The sequence below is a fragment of the Neomonachus schauinslandi genome, chromosome 4, assembly GCF_002201575.2.
Source record: "Neomonachus schauinslandi chromosome 4, ASM220157v2, whole genome shotgun sequence".
NCBI lineage: Eukaryota > Metazoa > Chordata > Mammalia > Carnivora > Phocidae > Neomonachus > Neomonachus schauinslandi.
In genome coordinates this window covers 141,752,788-141,770,521 of record NC_058406.1, presented here as the reverse complement: position 1 = coordinate 141,770,521, position 17,734 = coordinate 141,752,788, and positions in this window count along the sequence as shown.

The window sequence follows — 17,734 nt, the reverse complement described above, 5'->3', positions numbered from 1 at the left end:
TAAACAAAATTCTTGCTGGCCTTGGAAGCTGGTTCTCATGCTTTGCCTGAGCAAGGAAAGGAATTCATAATCCCACAATTACCAAAAACAGCCTTCAGCCCACCCAATCCATGGAACATTATTCAGCCATAAAAAATGCAAAAGTCCTGTCACTTGAAACAACATAGAAGGACTTGGAGAACGTTATGCTAAGTGAAATAAATCAGACAGAGAAGACAAATACTGTATAATCTCACACATATGTGGAATCTTAAAAAATATCATAGAAAATGAGATCAGATTTACAGTTACCAGAGGTGGAAGGTTGGGAGAGGAAGAAATGGAAGAAGGTATTCAAAGGTACAAATTTCCATTTACAAGATAAATAAGTACAGGGATATAATGTACAATATGATGACTGTAGTTAACATTGCTATAATATATATATGTATATATATATTTATGTATATTATGTGTATATATATATGTAAATATTGATAAGAGAGCAAATCCTAGGTGTTCTCATCATAAGAAAAAAATATTTTTTATCTATATGAGAAGACTGATGTTAACTAAACTTACTGTAATCATTTCACAATATATGTACATCAAGTCATTATGCTGTACATCTTAAACTTACACAGTGCTCTATGTCACTACCAATAAAACTGTAAAAAGAATTACACCACAAACCACATATAATACCTTATAGATTTTCCAGAATGCTCTAGGAAAATTTTAATTGAAAATCAGAGTATCATATTTTTATTACTGATGTTAAGTATCCTAGGATTATATGGCTTGGAGACCACTGGTTATAACTACAAAACATAAAAAAATAATATATACCATCCTATCTTTCACTTTTCCTGTGTCTTAATTAATCACATTATCCATGACATAGTTGATAAGACAAAAATCAGGAAACATGAAAAAAATCAAGATTAAAGTAAAGGAAAACTAAAAGAATTGGGGGAAAAGATAAGAATCACCTTCATTAAGGCCTGGGCAATTGATGATAAAATAAAACTCTTGCCAGATGTGTCATGTGACTATCTGATGTTTTTCATTAAAAGAGTCAAGTTAAGAGAGGAAACTGTTAAGAGAGGGAAAAAAATCACCTTTAGGAATTCACAAAGAGAGAAAAGATACATTTATAGTATACCACCAGATTTGGTTTTCAAGGGCTAGAGTTTATGAACTAAAATGAAAACCAATTCTATTCATTCAAAAAAAAGTTATTTTGAGATAGCATGGACTACAGAAAAGCTAACTGGTGTATTTTAACAGCTTACTAACTCATTTTGTCCCTTAAACAATAAAATCATTATGTTCATTAGGCTGGGTAACTCTTAAATCACAAAATAATCACCACATTATCCCAAATTTTCAAAGGGACATTTTTTTTTTAAGTAGACTCCACACCCAGCATGGAGCCACACATGGGGTTGAACCCACAACCGGGGGATCAAGACCTAAGTCAAGATCAAAAGTCAGACACTTAAACAACTGAGCCACCCAGGCCCCCACAAAGGGACATGTTTTTAATGAGTATGTACATACTATCATATACATAGGAGGAGGAGCTACAATCGTGTCTTGGGCAAATCCAGAGAAATTAAATTTGGGCCAAGGAGTCTATGAGACAAGTTTTTATTGAGCCCCAAAGGCTGTAAAAACCTCAATAGAAAGAAATAGATAGCTATGTAGAAATCATGGGCAACCAGCAGTGTGGTATGTGTATGTGTCCCATCTAGGGAGAGTATTAAAAGTTCTCCGGCAACTAGAAAAATTATACCTATATGAAAATTAACATTATTGTCAAAGTATTGGTGCTTAGTGTCATATACAGTTTGCTTCATGATTAAACTTTCCAAATCCTAGAAAACTGTGGTATAGGATAGACACCGTGATAACAAAGTGCTTATGAATGCTGGCCCCCAAATTTTGTTGCTCTGTGACCCCAAGTAAATCATTTGACCTCTCTCGTATTTTAATTATCTGCAAAACCAGGATAATGACAGTACCTCCCTTAGGTTGGCAGAAAATGACACATGCAAACTCCAACATCCCATTTAATATATCACTCGTGTTTATGAGCTCACTAAGGATACTGAGTTTCAAAAGTTTCATGGCTTAGGTATCAGATTAATGTAAGGAATGCCTAACAACTCTAAGTTTTGTTTACTTATTTAAATAAAAGCTAAGCTTGTAGTGTTATAGACGTAATATATTTGTCAGACTTGATAGCTGATACGGGGCCATAGATCAGTGTGGTGTTATGGTTAAAAGCATAGCTTTGTGATCAGACTGACCTGAGTTCAAACTAAACTTCATTTCTCTTATCTATGAAATAGAAATAATAATAGTACCTACTCCATAAAGTTGCTAGGAGTATTAAATTAGATTTCCCTAATAAAATGCCAAAGGGTATAGCATATAATAAGGAATTGCAACAAAGTTGTTCCTCTTTATGAGTGAACATATGAAGCCATCTAAACACAACCCTAAAAACCTTTGAGTGCTGACATTTCCTATTGTTTTTTATTACCTAGCTTCCTAATTGATTTTCATACAGACTTCTAGCCTCTGGTAAAGGTAGCTCACATCATTTGGTTGATCACAAACAGTGGTGCCAATAGAAAACGACATGCTGAGAATGGTTTTGATTTTACGAAGTTTGTAAGACTGGTGATCTGTCAACCATAAATACAACAACATAACTGCATATTTGTATTTTGGAAGTATTTACTTCTCTATACTATGAAGAAGCTTCATTTTATATTGAAATTATTAGCCACAGCTGATGCTGCAAAAGCACAAAAGATCTAAATCCATTTTCTTGTTACTTAGAATGCAATTTAAAGTTCTTTGACACATTTTTTTGTTGTTTAGGTCCAAAATGCTTGTCAGCAACTTGTACAATCATCTTTAAATATTTTAAATTTATGTCAGTGTGGTAGTGAGCAAGATTGCTTTCTAACCACAATGGATTTCTTCCACTTGTGTATGTCTTTTAAAATTACTATTACTTTCTTATCCTTATGTTAATATTTTCCTACATTTATAACACTTTCCCTTTGTCAATTTTATGCTTCCTTTTCAGCTCATGCTTTAAGTAAAGGTGACCTTTAAAATACATAAGTTTCCATAATGGAAAATGTAATCTTACTAGAGAACATCTACATGAACTAAGATTTCCTAAGGAAATGCAGGTCACTGAACTTCATTTGTGTAGGGCATTTTGAAATACAGGGAAATAGAAATGTGAATTAATTAAATACCATTTCCTATGCTGTGCTCACATAAATAATTAAACTAACCAATACAACTGTTCTCAAGCTACAGTAACCTGATTAACTATCCCTCTAACTGTTGCACATTGTTTGCACCATGCTATAAATCTGCATCATACATTATTTACAATTTTCTACTTCACCCTTGTTTAAATGCCAACCATTAAAATGAACTGTGAAAGTTACTGATGAAACATAACAACAACAAAAAAAAAAACAGCTATACATTGTTCTTAAAGGAGCACAGGGGTCTGGATTGTTAATTGGGTAATGTGGAGTTTAATACTTAATGAATTTGTTATTATCAACAATTTTATTTTTAATAAAGGGAAAAATGTGTCTATAATCACTATATATGATGGCCTCTATATCAAAGTCAAGTTTGAGACCAAGTTTATATCTCATACAAGTCTGTCCATATTACCCTGAAGGCAGTTATTCCAAAATTCTATGAAGTTCATTAAGGTATCCCTTTATTTTTTCAAATGATAACTGTGCAAGAAGCTTTCTTTGTTCCAAAGGCTCTGTGATATCCAATGAGGTCATTGGAATAGGAATGGTGAAGAATACAAGGTCGGTTTTGGTAAGTGATACCTAGAGGTAAGGGAGGCAGAGTGTAGAGTCTAAGATTACCGCTAGTTTTCTGAATCAAACCTCTGCGTCAAAGGAACTTCTAAGCAAATGCTGACAAATTACCATTTCCCTCATGAACTCACTTCTCCCTCTCAGGGGAGCTCTCAGAGCTCTGATCTTGTCCACCTTGATTAGGCAATTTTCTCTACCAAATCCCTCCATGTGTGAGGTTCAAGTAGAGTCATTTGGTCCATTTTCTCAGACTGTTTACCTCACCTTAACCCCTCTGCTATGATTTTATGGCCAAAAAGCTAATAGAGGGAAAAAAAATTAAGAAAGAGGGAGTAGTAACGATACATTTTTAAGTAAAAAATCTCTAATGGACATGGCAATTCAAAACCTGTGAAGCCTTTTTAAAGAAAAGTTTAGTGAAATCGTTAGAAGATAGAAAATGAGTATAGAAAATCACCTAAAAGCTGAAACCCTAGTCCTGTAACAGGACAAATACTCCACAAGGTCATGATTTCCTTATTTCTTACTAGTCTCTTCTCAACTCTTGATGTACCAGAAATACTGACCTGCTTATAACTCTCTGCACTCAGCATACTGTGATACTACCTTTGTTTTGATTAACACTCTGTCCTTCAACCAGAATATCCTCACCCTTTTCCTCAGCTGGATAATTCTGATCTACTATTTATAACCCAGGTCACTGAGCACCACTTCTAGGAATTCTTCCTTGATCTCACTGGGCTAAGTGCCCCATGGTGCTCCAATTCATACTGTTCATGTCTCTACATTTCTCTTACCACACTGTTTTTGACTATTTGTTTATGAAGCCTGCTTTCCTCTATTTCTCCTAGACTATGAGCAGCTTGAGGGATAATTTCTCATTTATCTTCATATCCCCAGGACCTAGCACTGTGACTTGGAATGTTGAATAGATGAATAAACAATGAATGAATCATCCTAGAGTTAGAGAATTAAATATGCTCATTTATATGTCCTATCACTGGTACAGATTCTACTGAGAGGAAAATAAGTATTAGGAAGGGTTAGGAGAATTTGGAGAAGCTGGAGAAGCTGCAAAACTATTTCTAAGGGAGTTAAATGATTAGGGGTACTGGGAAGTGAGCTATAAATGAGGAAGTATGGGGAAAGAGTCATGTATTAAAGTTTATAGCGGTGAAGTTTCAATTGATTATAAAATATTGGTGTGTCCATGAGAGGTTTGCTGAAGTGGAATGGAGGAGATGATCAATGGATTTGAAGTTATCAAAGAACAGTGAATTTATGATGCTGATAACTGCATTCTTCATGATATTCAATTCAGTTAGGCTAATGGCAGGAGTGGGATGAAGAGTGAGAACTCTGACTACTCCTCTATAAAGGAGTTTACAGATAAAGTTAATTTCTGTGAGAAGTCATATGGATTTGAACTGAAGTAATAAATTTTAAAATTTTCTAGCTACTTGGGCCATCTAGATTACAGCAATTCTTTCTCTTGTCAGCATAAAGGCATGCAGGTGGCCCACATACTAACTCTCAGGGATTGACTGGTTAATCAGGCAATGTAAAAGGCATTTTTATGTCCTCATCACATCTCTTCAGCCCTCCATCTAATCTTTTATGTCCTCATCACATCTCTTCAGCTTCCTCAAGGATGCGCTACCAGGTCTCCCTGCTTTCCTGACTCAAGACTTTTTCCAAATGGTTAGACCATTTAGCCCATGTACATGTGCTACAGAGAATTGCAGGGATAGTTAGCTTCCACCCACCCAGAGAAATCCTCAACCAACAAGGAGCAGAGCTGATGGATGAACACCACAGCCCCGTCTCCTTCAGTGACAAATTCAGATGCACAACCTGTTTCCTCCTGAGTTACCCGGTGACAATGAGTCAGCTGTTGCAGGCTGAGACTTTTAATGGAAATTCTCTCCATTCTGTGTAAGGTAACATCCCATATGTAATAACCTCATAATGATAGAAGAATTTGAGCTGTTATTTGGAATCTATTTCACCCAAATCTGTGATGTATAGAAATAAAAAATGGATTACAAAGAAACTAAATGATTTATTAAAGATTAGTAGATTTCAGGACCAAGCTAGAGTTCTTTTCATTGTAAAGAACAGAAACGTTTAGGGGAAAAAATTTGTTTAAAAAAAAATTCATGAAATATATGCAATGAGCAGGCAATCATTGCCTTTGTAATGGAATGCATCTTGTAAAATACAGGAAATTCTCATCTACCCAAATTTACATTATAAAGAACATGCATGTGTTTTGTTAGTTGATCCAATATTGGTATCTTCCCTTGCCATTTTGACAAGAAATTATAATCAAATATGTAATTTATATTTGATTATAAGCACCTGTTAGAATAGCTATTATCAAAAAGACTAGAAATAACAAGGGTTGACAAGGATATAGAAAAAAGAGACTTGTGCACTGTTGGTGAGAATGTAAATTGGTGTGGCCACTGTGAAAAAATTCAAAACAGAACTACCATATGGTCCAGCAATTTCACTTCTGGGTATTTATCTGAAGAAAATGAAAACACTAAACTGAAAACATGTATGCACCCCTATATTTATTGCACCATTATTTAGAATAGCCAAAATAAGGAAACAACTTAGTTTTTCATTGATGGATGAATAAAGAAGATGTGGTACAATACAATGGAATATTATTCAAGCATTAAGAGAACAAAATCTTGCCATTTGTGACAATGTGGGATGGACCTCAAAGGCATTATGCTAAGTGAAATAAGTGCAACAGAGGTAGACGAAACACGATATATCACTTATATATGGAGTCTAAAAAAATAAAAAATATATGGGGCACCTGGGTGGCTCAGTCGTTAAGCATCTGCCTTCGGCTCAGGTCATGATCCCAGGGTCTTGGGATTGAGCCCCGCATCAGGCTCCCTGCTCCGCGGGGAGCCTGCTTGTCCCTCTCCCACTCCCCCTGCTTGTCTTCCCTCTCTCACTGTGTCTCTTTCTGTCAAATAAATAAATAAAATCTTTAAAAAAATTTTTTAAATAAAAAATACAAACTCAAAACAATATACACCATTTGGGCATATATGTGATTCTGTAGCTACACTTAGTCCCTATTAAAATGTGGTAGTTTGTAAGAAATCTGCAGAGAGCAAAGATCTTGTATAAATCATGCGTGTACATTAGAGTTGAAAAGAGTACGCAGTGAAGTGGAATGAGTAGACTGTCCCAGGTGTGGCTTCAGTTGAGAGTAGGATAGTATTATGGAAAATCTGTTAAAACAAACTTGTAAATCTTATGAAAATCTGAGATTTTTTTTAACCTGTACATGAAGACTTTATCAAAAGACAGCATGTTTATAAATAAGTTTATATCTATTTTTATAAAATATGCTTAGAATATTAAGATTTGGTAACAGCAATAAAAAAACCCATTTCTGAGCAATTCAAGGTAGTTTATTTGTGTCTCATTAAAACTTTTATTTTTTTTAAATTTATTTTTTTTAATTTATTTATTTTATTTATTTATTTATTTATTTATTTATTTATTTATTTATTTATTTTATAAATTTATTTATTTATTTGAGAGAGACACAGTGAGAGAGGGAACACAAGCGGGGGAATGGGAGAGGGAGAAGCAGGCTTCCCGCGGAGCAGGGAGCCCATCATGGGGCTCGATCCCAGAACCCTGGGATCATGACCTGAGCCAAAGGCAGATGCTTAATGACTGAGCCACCCAGGCACACCTCAGTAAAAACTTTTAAAGAGAAATTTCATTGCACTGTGTAAATGTTAGGTGTTCAAGAACTGTTCGTATGAGTAAGTAGCAATATTTATCCTCCAAAGAAGCAAATAAAATCATTGTACATCTATTTTAACTCATTTGTAACATTTATTCTTTAATCACCCACTTCAATACTTTAAAATGTGTTTTTTGATACAGGCATTTAAGGAAAAATGTGACTTGGAATAGAAATACAGGAAGTGGAGTTTAATGCAATTGTGGTAAACAGCAGTGCATGATTAAAACAAAGTACATGCAGCTTTCCACAGGCCAATAAACATTACGGAAATAGAAAAGGATGCATTTTGTTAGCAAGTCCTAGACTGGGGTTAAACTCATCTCTCTCTCCAGAAAATCAGTTTCCTGAAGACCCCTCTGGACTCTCGTGACCTTAAAGTTGCACTGCCCTGATTAAAAAAAAAAAAAAAAAAAAAAATTCAGCACTGCGGAAGATGTGGTCTTCCCTTTCACAACAGTGATGAAAATTTCATTTGGGGTAAAAACTCCCTAGCTGCTTACAGATTTTTGCAAAGATAAAAGGTGGAAAGCCACTTTCATAAAACTAAAGTACTTAGGAGAAAGATTTGAGCTTATAGAATAAGCCTAGGGCTTTAAGAAGAAAAGTTCTCAGATGGACAACAACTCCAGCAGAGCAATTTCTTGCCCCAAATAACACAAGACTCTCTCTGGGTGACACTATTTCTAAAAGAGTAGGACAGAATCTTCCCTCTCATTGCCTGATCTGGCTTAACTCTTGTCATCTTCTGAGAAAAGCCTCTACCCAGAACATGTGCACTCCAAACTCCCTCAGAATCGTCCAGTTAAATCAGTTTAACTCAAATACTTTTTCAATGCCATTTTATAGGCTTGGGATATATAGAGATAAAGAAAGAATGATTACTTTCTTTGAGGCCTTCTGAGCAAGTTGAGGGAACAGGTGTGATTTCAAGTAAGTCTAATACGGTGGAAAACACACCGTACCAAATCTAAAAGGACCGGTAGAGGGGAACTCAGGAAGCTATGTCACCTGTGTGCCCTCTTACCAACTTTTGATGACATTTTGTTGTAATATATACATAGCCTCACTGCTACAATCCTTGTTTCCTGCCCAACACTAGAAAAAGAGTGTCCTGAATAAGTTAGAAATATTTATTCCCACATAGAAAGATTCTTTAAAAATGGTAGAGGAACTTGGCAAAACTTTATGGTCCAGCCAGTTCAAACTTTATTAAACCTGAGCCCTCTTATAAATACTTAATGTACATGAAAAAATTAAAGGATCATAGGCCAAATATGGGAAGTCACATAAGATAGAATATTTCATATTGATTTGCTTTGATTTTCTGCTGTAGGTCATAAGTACATCATCATATAATCTAACTTCCCAGAATAAAGAATAATTTTTCTACTTAATCATTTTATTCAACAATTGGCACTTCAAATCCCAGATCTAGAACTTTTGTGGCCCATTATTTCTCTTAAGCCTTCATGCATTTTATGTTCGAAATATCATTAATTTTCTATACGGGAGCACAGGCAAAATTAGCTAATATTCTTCATTCATCCTCCTTCGAACAAACCATATTCCACTTATATCATCTCACACTGGATTTCATTCAGGCTTTTAACAAATATTTATTGAACAATCCATCTTAACTGCATATAACAATGCTCCTATCCACATTCATCTTTCCTATTATTATTATGATCTATTTAAACTCCACAATCACATTGGGATCTTTCTTCAATATTTTACCACCTGTAATTTTTATGATGTTCTTTTTTGAGATTTCCTTTTTTTTAATTTTTTTTTATTTTTAAAGATTTTATTTATTTATTTGAGAGAGAGAGAATGAGAGACAGAGAGCACGAGAGGGAAGAGGGCAGAGGGAGAAGCAGACCCCCTGCTGAGCAGGGAGCCCGATGCAGGACTCGATCCTGGGACTCCAGGATCACGACCTGAGCCGAAGGCAGTTGCTTAACCAACTGAGCCACCCAGGCGCCCATTTTTTGAGATTTCCAAACTAGTTTGTCTTTTTGCCAGAGAGCAAGCACAGCTTTCTTTTCTAGACATTATATGTTCTCTCTTGTTACTTTATGTATAAGTAGCAATTTATTTTCCCTTAGAATTATTTAATTATATTCTTGTAGTAAAAACCTATAACCGCAACATATTTTTCCAGGTACTAAAAGAATGTGGTTAAAACCACCACATTAGACAGTTCCAGGTGGAGTAATGTCCCCAGGAGTTGTACAAGGGGGCAGTGTTGCTGTTGATAGTCAATTTTTCCATTGAGACCTCTTGCTTTTGGTCTCTTTAGGAAACACTATATTTGAATCTTATTTATCATTTTCTGTAAGTATTATAGTAAGTTTTATATCATCCATTTAAAAAATACACACATACATACATATATAAATAAGACTTTTTTAGAGTAGTTTTAGATTCACAGCAAAATTGAAGGGAAGGGACAGAGATTTTCCATATACCCTCTGCTCTCTCATACATACAGCCTCGCTCATTATTAATATCCCCACAAGAGTGGTACATTTGCTACAATTGATGAGCATACGTAGGCATAACCTAAACACACAACATCCATAGTTTACATGATGATTCACTCTTGGTGTTGTACATTTTATGAGTGTGGATGAATATAGTGACATGTATCCACCATTATGGTATCGTATAGAATTTTCAGTGCCCTAAAAATCCTTTGTGCTTTACCTATTCATCACTCTCCTACTCTCAACCCCTGGCAACCATGAATCTTTTCACAGTCTTGCCTTTTCCAGAATGTCATGTAGTTGGAATCATACAGTATTTAACCTTTTGAGGTTGGCTTCTTTCACTTAGTAATAAACATTTAAGGCTCTTCCATATCTTTCCATGGGCTTGACAGCTCATTTATTTTTAGTGAATAATATTCCATTGTTTGGATGTACCATGGTTTATTTATTCATTCACTTACTGAAAGACACCTTGATCGCTCCCAAGGTTTGACAACTAGGACTGAAGTTGCTATAAACATTGTATATAGGTAGGTTTTTGTGTGGGAAAATTTTTCAACTCCTTTGAGTAAATATCAAGGCGTACAACTGCTGGATTTTATGGCAAAACTATGTTGAGTTTTGTAAGAAACCACCAAACTTCTTCCACACTATTTGTACAATTTTATATTCCCACCAGCAATGAATGAGAGTTCCTATTGTTTCCTTCCATGTTAACATTTGGCGTTGTCAGTGTTCCAGATTCTGGCCATTCTAATAAGTGTGTAGTGGTATCTCACTGTTGCTTTCATTTTCATTTCTCTGATGACCTATGATGTGAAACACCTTTTCATATGCTTATTTACCATCTGCATATCTTATTCAGTGAGGTGTCTGTTAAGATCTTTGGTCTTTTGTCAGGATATTGGTCTTATTTTTAAAAGTTCTTTGTGTATTTTGGATCACAGTTTTTTACCAGATGTGTTTCTTGCAAATATTTTTCTCCCAGTCTGTGGCTCATGTTCTGATACTTTTAACATTGTCTTTCACAGAAAGAGAATTTCTTTTAATTTTAATAAAGTCCAGCTTACCAATAATTTCTTCCAAGCATTGTGCCTTTGGTGTCGTACCTAAAAAGTCCTTGCCATATCCAAGGGCATCTAGGCTTACTCTTGTTATCTTCTAGGAGTTTGATCATTTTGCATTTTATATTTAGGTCTTTTATCCATTTTGACTTAATTTTTGTAAAGGGTGTAAAGTTTGTGTCTAGATTTTATTGCATGTGGATGTCTAGTTGTTCCAGCACCATTAGATGAAGACTATCTTTGCTCCTGTATTGCCTTTACTCCTTTGTCAAAGATCAGTGGACTGTGTTTATGTGGGTCTATTTCTGGCCTCTCTATTCCACTCCATTGCTCTATTTGTTCTTTCATCAATACCACACGGTCATGATTACTGTAGGTTTATAGTAACTCTTAAAGTCAGGTAGTTTTAGTCTTCCAACTTCATTCATCTTCAGTATTGACTTGGCTATTCTGGACCCTTTGCCTGTCCATATAAACTTTAGAATCTGTTTGTATTCACAAAATAACTTGCTGGGGTTTTGACTAGGATTGCACTAATCTATAGATCAAGTTAGGAAAAACTGACATCTTGACAATATTGAGTATTTCTACCCATGAACATGAAATAGCTCTCCATTTATTTAGTTCTTTGATTTCATTCATCAGACTTCTATAGTTTTCCTCACATAGAACTTGCACATATTTTGTTAGATTTATACCTAAGTATTTCATTTGGGGGGTACTAGTGTAAATTGTATTGGGGTTTTAATTTTAAATTTCACTTGTTCATTGCTGGTATATAGGAACATAACTCATTTTTTTAAATAAAGATTCTTCCTAGTTTTTTGCCATTTCCTTATGTTCTATATACAGATGATTATACCTGCCCCTTAATCTTAAACTTTGCCTTTTGCTTCCCGGGGCTGATTATGTGCCAGTCACCTTTCTCATTGCAGGTTTGATTTTTGTCTCAAACTTTTTTTTTCTCCTTTCTATGAAAAGCTTCCAATTTTTGGCTTGTTCTAGAATACGCTTTTATATTCAAAAAATGAATTTGATGATTGTCATTGGGAAGCTTTTGTTCAGAAAGAGAAACTACTTCAATATTGAAGAAAGGCCTTTAGACTTTTTTAAGATCTTAAAATATTATATATTTTTTAGTCATAAACCAAAATCTTCTGGTTTTCAACATCCTCTTAATTTTACTTTTCTAGAGTCAGACTGCCTTTGTTTGAGTGTACATCTATGGGTTGTACAACTTTAGTCAACTAACATAACTTTCTGAGTACAGTTCCAACAGCTTTAGAATGGAATCTTAAGAATATTTAGGATATAAAATACATATGAGCATTTATTGATATTATATTTTAAAAGTACTTGGCAGAGTCCTTGGCACATGATGTTTACTCAGCAAATCAGAACTCTCTATATTCCAGCATTATACTCTACATAAAAAATATGAAAAATGAACAGATACATAAACACCAAATTGATTGTGGTATTATAAAAATAATACATTGTGTGAATGATTTGGGGAAAAGTTGTTCTAAAAACAAGTTCAGTGATCCATTAAGTTTGAGCAAAATAAGATAAGTTTCTTGGCTGAAAGCCTTCTCAGGGAATCTAATATACTAATAGACTAACTAGGAAGAATTTGCCAAATACATTGGCTTATTATGAGAAACACACCAAGGTTTGATGGTACCTAGTTTAGGAAGTGTTTATTGGTAAATTTGAAGAAGGAAAGACATTTAGTGGGAAGAAATTATCTTATTACATATTTTTTAAAAAATCACTGACTTTGAAGAGAAATTGGTCTGTCAAAAAAATGTAGGAAATTTAAACTCATGTTGTTTTAATATTATTTTCTGAGTAGGAAAGTTGGAAAATATTAGGAGAAAGTATTTTGGATCAGAATTCTCACTTTTTACATTATGCCATCGTTCCATAAAGTAGTATTTTTCTAATAAGAGCAGTATGATACATATTTCCAGAAATTATTTGCAAACATTGTGAAGTTTTGTATAGATGGTCATAATACCCCTGATGTTTTTCACAGCCCTCATGATTTCACGGCCACATAAGGGTATTCCTAAAATTAGCAGCTTTTTGTTATTATACATACTTGCTCTGCATATAGTAGTCATCAATCCTTTAGAAGAAACATCATGACTCAGTGCAAAATGCTGAGTCTCTAAAAATAAAACAAAATCTCTAAGTATATGAAAAAAATGTGAGAGACTATATGGAAACATAGAAATACAACCTAAGTAATTAAATATGAAACTTTAAAATTTCCCTAAAAGTATATAGTTTCATGATCAAACCAAAAAGGTAACTTACTACCTAATGATGCATTCCAATTCAATTTATTTAAGAATATGATTCAAATTATTTTTTGAAAAGTATTTCTATTACCTTAAAGGTTCTACCAACATGTTCACCAGGTCTTAATGGTATCTGGCACTCAATATGTGTATATTCAATGAATATTCATATAATGTGTATATTGAATGAATGAATAAATGAAGCACATGCCAAACTACAGAATATGAGCTTTGTCTCAAGAAAAATTGAGTTCACAGCTAACTTGGACTGAATGGTGAAAACCTGAAACATCAGAAACAAGACAAGGATACCCACTCTTACAACTTCTATCCAACATAGTTCTGGAAGTCCTAGGAAAAAAAGAAATCTAAATTGGAAATGAAGAAATAAAATTATCTCTGCCCATGATATGATCCTATATTTAAAACTTAAAAACTTCATACACACACAAACACATACACACACACACACACACACACACACACAATACTTGTAGAACTAATAATCAAATTCAGCAAAGTTTCAGGATATAAAGTTAACATGCAAAATGAAATCAATTGTTCTTATACACTAACAAAGAGGTATTTTAAAAAGAAATTCAGAAAACAGTCTCATTTACTGTAACACCAAAAAGAATAAAATTATTAAGAATAAAATAATAAAGTTCTTTAAAGGCTTGTACCCTGAGGATAACAAAACAATAATGAAAGAAATTAAGAGAAACACAAATAAATGAAAAGAAACCCTGTGCTCATAGATCGAAAGACTTAGTATGTTAAAACATCCATACTACCAAAACTGATCTACAAATTCAATGTAATCCCCATCAAAATCATGATTTAAAAAATCATTTTTTGTCTTGCAGGAATAGAAAATAATCCTAAAATAGGGCACCACAGAAGACCCAGAGTAGCCAAAGCAATCTAATGAAGAACAAAGCTAGAAAGATCATACCTCCTGATTTCAAAATATTTCACGAAGCTACAGGACTTAACAATAGTACAGCATTGGCATATAAACAGACCTATACATCACTGGAATGGAATGGAAAGCCTATCATTAAACCCAAGCAAATATGGTCAACTGATCATTAACAAGGATGCCAAGAATATACAAAGGAAGGAGAATCATCTCTTTAAGAAACTGTGCTGGGGAAACTGGATATTCACATGCAAAAAAAAAATTAAGTTGGACTTCAACCTTACAACCACACACAAAAATCATGTCAAAATGAACTAAAGACTTAAATGTAAGGCCTGAAACTGTAAAACTCCTTTAAGAAAATATAAGGAATGGGCGCCTGGGTGGCACAGTCGGTTAAGTGTCTGCCTTCGGCTCAGGTCATGATCCCAGGGTCCTGGGATTGAGTCCCACATCGGGCTCCCTGCTCTGTGGGGAGCCTGCTTCTCCCTCTCCTCCCCACTTGTGCTCTCTATCTCACTATCTCTGTCTCTCCAAATAAATAAAATCTAAAAAAAAAATATATATAAGGAAAATGTTAACATTGGTGTTGGCAATAATTTCTCTGATATGACACCCAAAAGCACAGGAAACACAGGTAAAAATAGATAAGTGAGACTATATTAAACTAAAAAAGCAACTGTGCATCAAAGGAAACAATCAACAGAATGAAAAGGCAACATAAGGAATGGGAGACAATATTTTCAGACCATATATCTAATAAAGGGTTAATTTCCAAAATATGTAAGGAACTCCTAATTCAACAGCAAAACAAAACAAAACATAAACAAGTAACCCATTTAAAAATTGAGCAAAGAGCTTGAACAGGCATTTCCCCCAAAACATTCAAATGGCCAACAGGTATATGAAATAATGCAACATTAGTTAACAAGAAAATGCAAATTAAAATTATATCACCTCACATTGTTAAGATAGCTTTTATCAAAAAAACAAAAGACAAGTTTGAAAGAGGATGTGAAGAAATTGGAAACTTTGTATACAGTTTGTGAGAATGTAAATTGATACGGCCACTACCTAAAATAATATGGAGTTTTTTTTTTCAAAAAATAAAAGTAGAACTATTCTATGATCCACCAATCCCTTTGGTATATAACCTAAATAATTGAAATCAGGATCTCAATGAAATATCTGCACTCCCATGTTCATTGCAGCATTATTTACAATAGCCAAGATATAGAAATATACAAACAATCCAGGTGCCCATTGATGAATAGATGAATAAAGAAAATGTGATACACACACACACACACACATATATTAGTAATGGAATACATACATATATATGTAATATTTGTATATAACGGAATTTTATTCTTCCAAAAAAAGGAAAGAAATTCTACTGTTTGCAACAACATGGATGGACCTTGAGGGCATTCTGCTAAGTAAGTCTGAGAATGACAAATACTGTATGTTTTCACCTATATGTGGAATCTAAAAAAGTCATATTCATAGAGAGTAAAATGGTAATTGACAGTGGCTGGGGATGGGGGAAATGGGCAGATGTTGGTCAAAGGATATAAACTCCCAGCTGTAAGGTGAGTAAATTCTGGAGATCTAATGCACACCATGGTGACTATCATTAACAATGATGTATGATATACTTGAAAGTTGTTAAGAGAGTAAATCTTAAATTTTATCACTACAAAAAAAAAGGTAAATATGTGCAGGATGGAGGTGTTCAGTAACCTTATTGTGGTAGTCATTTCACAATATATATAAATCCTCATGTTGTACACCTTAAACTTACATGTTCTATGTTAGTTAATACCTCAATAAAACTGGGGAGGGAGGAAAGGTGTTCTATATCATCAGCCATCAGGAAAAGGTAAAATAAAACCACAATGAGCCATCAATACATACTTATCAGAATAGCTAAATAAAGAGCTTGTGATAACTCCAGATGCTGGCAGAGAAAGCTGATCACTCTCATATGCTGCTAGTGAGAATGAAAACGCTACAGCCTCTCTGAAAAATAGTTCATCAATTTCTTTTAAAACAAAGAACGATCTTAACATAAGACTCTGCAATTGCACTCTTGGGCATTTATCCCATAAAAATGAAATCTATATTCACACAGAAACTGGTACATGAATGTTCATATATGAAATAGTCAAAAACTGGAAACAATCTGGATATCCCTCCAGAGGTGAATGGTTATATCAACTGCAGTCACCCAAAACATGGAATACTACTCAGCAATAAAAAGAACTATAGTGTTGACAGTTGATTTTTTTTTCTTTTTTTTTCTTTTTTTTTTTTTTTTTAAATCTAAGTGCCTGACTTCAGCTTTGACTGCTGAGGCATCTTCTTCAAAGACTACTACCTCAAAAACACATTGCCATGCATAGAACTAGATAAAGAGCCAGGTACCATCCTCCCCCACCCCGTCACTGCCATTAAGGCTCCTTTGTTTTAGAGATCTTGATTTAGATGATGACCATTTGGACTGCTTATTTTTCTCTTCTTGCACTTTGAATTCCCTCTTGTATGTTTTAAATACACCAATAAAGAGTGATCTTGTGAAAGCCTAGGCCTCCCACCCTGTTTCCAATAAAAGCTGAGCCCCAGGACCATGTTTTTACTTTCTTTCTCTACCTGCAAACTTACTGTGTGGCCCCAGATAAGTAGTGTGCTTTCCAGGACTTGTGAGTAATAAACCTGTCCTCTTTCAAAGTTTCCTGATAGTTATTACTTAGGGTGTCTTGGAACCACGATGAGAACTAAAAGGGCCAGTCCAGGAACAACACTGGTTATCAATAGGCTGAGACACACAATAAGAACAGATTATTGATACATAAAACAACCTGAATGAACCTCAAGGCAATTATGCTGAGTAGAAAAAGCCAGTCTTGAGTGGCTGCATACTTGATATGACAAAATTATAGAAATAGAAAACAAGATAGTGGTTGCCAGAGGTTAGGATGGGGGTTAGTGAGGGTGGTAGCTATGACTAGGCTAAGCATAGAAGCCTCATGGTGATGGTACAGACTGCCCTGATTCTGGTAGCACTTACACTAAGCTACACATGTGATAAAATTTCATGTAGTCCATTCGGGCTGCTGTAACAAAAATACTATAGATTGGGTGGCATAAACAACACAGATTTATTTGTCACAGTTCTAGAGTTGCCAGCAGATTCAGTATCTGGTGAGAGCTTGCTTCCTGGTTCATAGACAGGAGCTTTTCCCTGTGTCCTCACACAGCAGAGGGGGTAAGAGAGCTGTCTGGAGTCTCTATTAA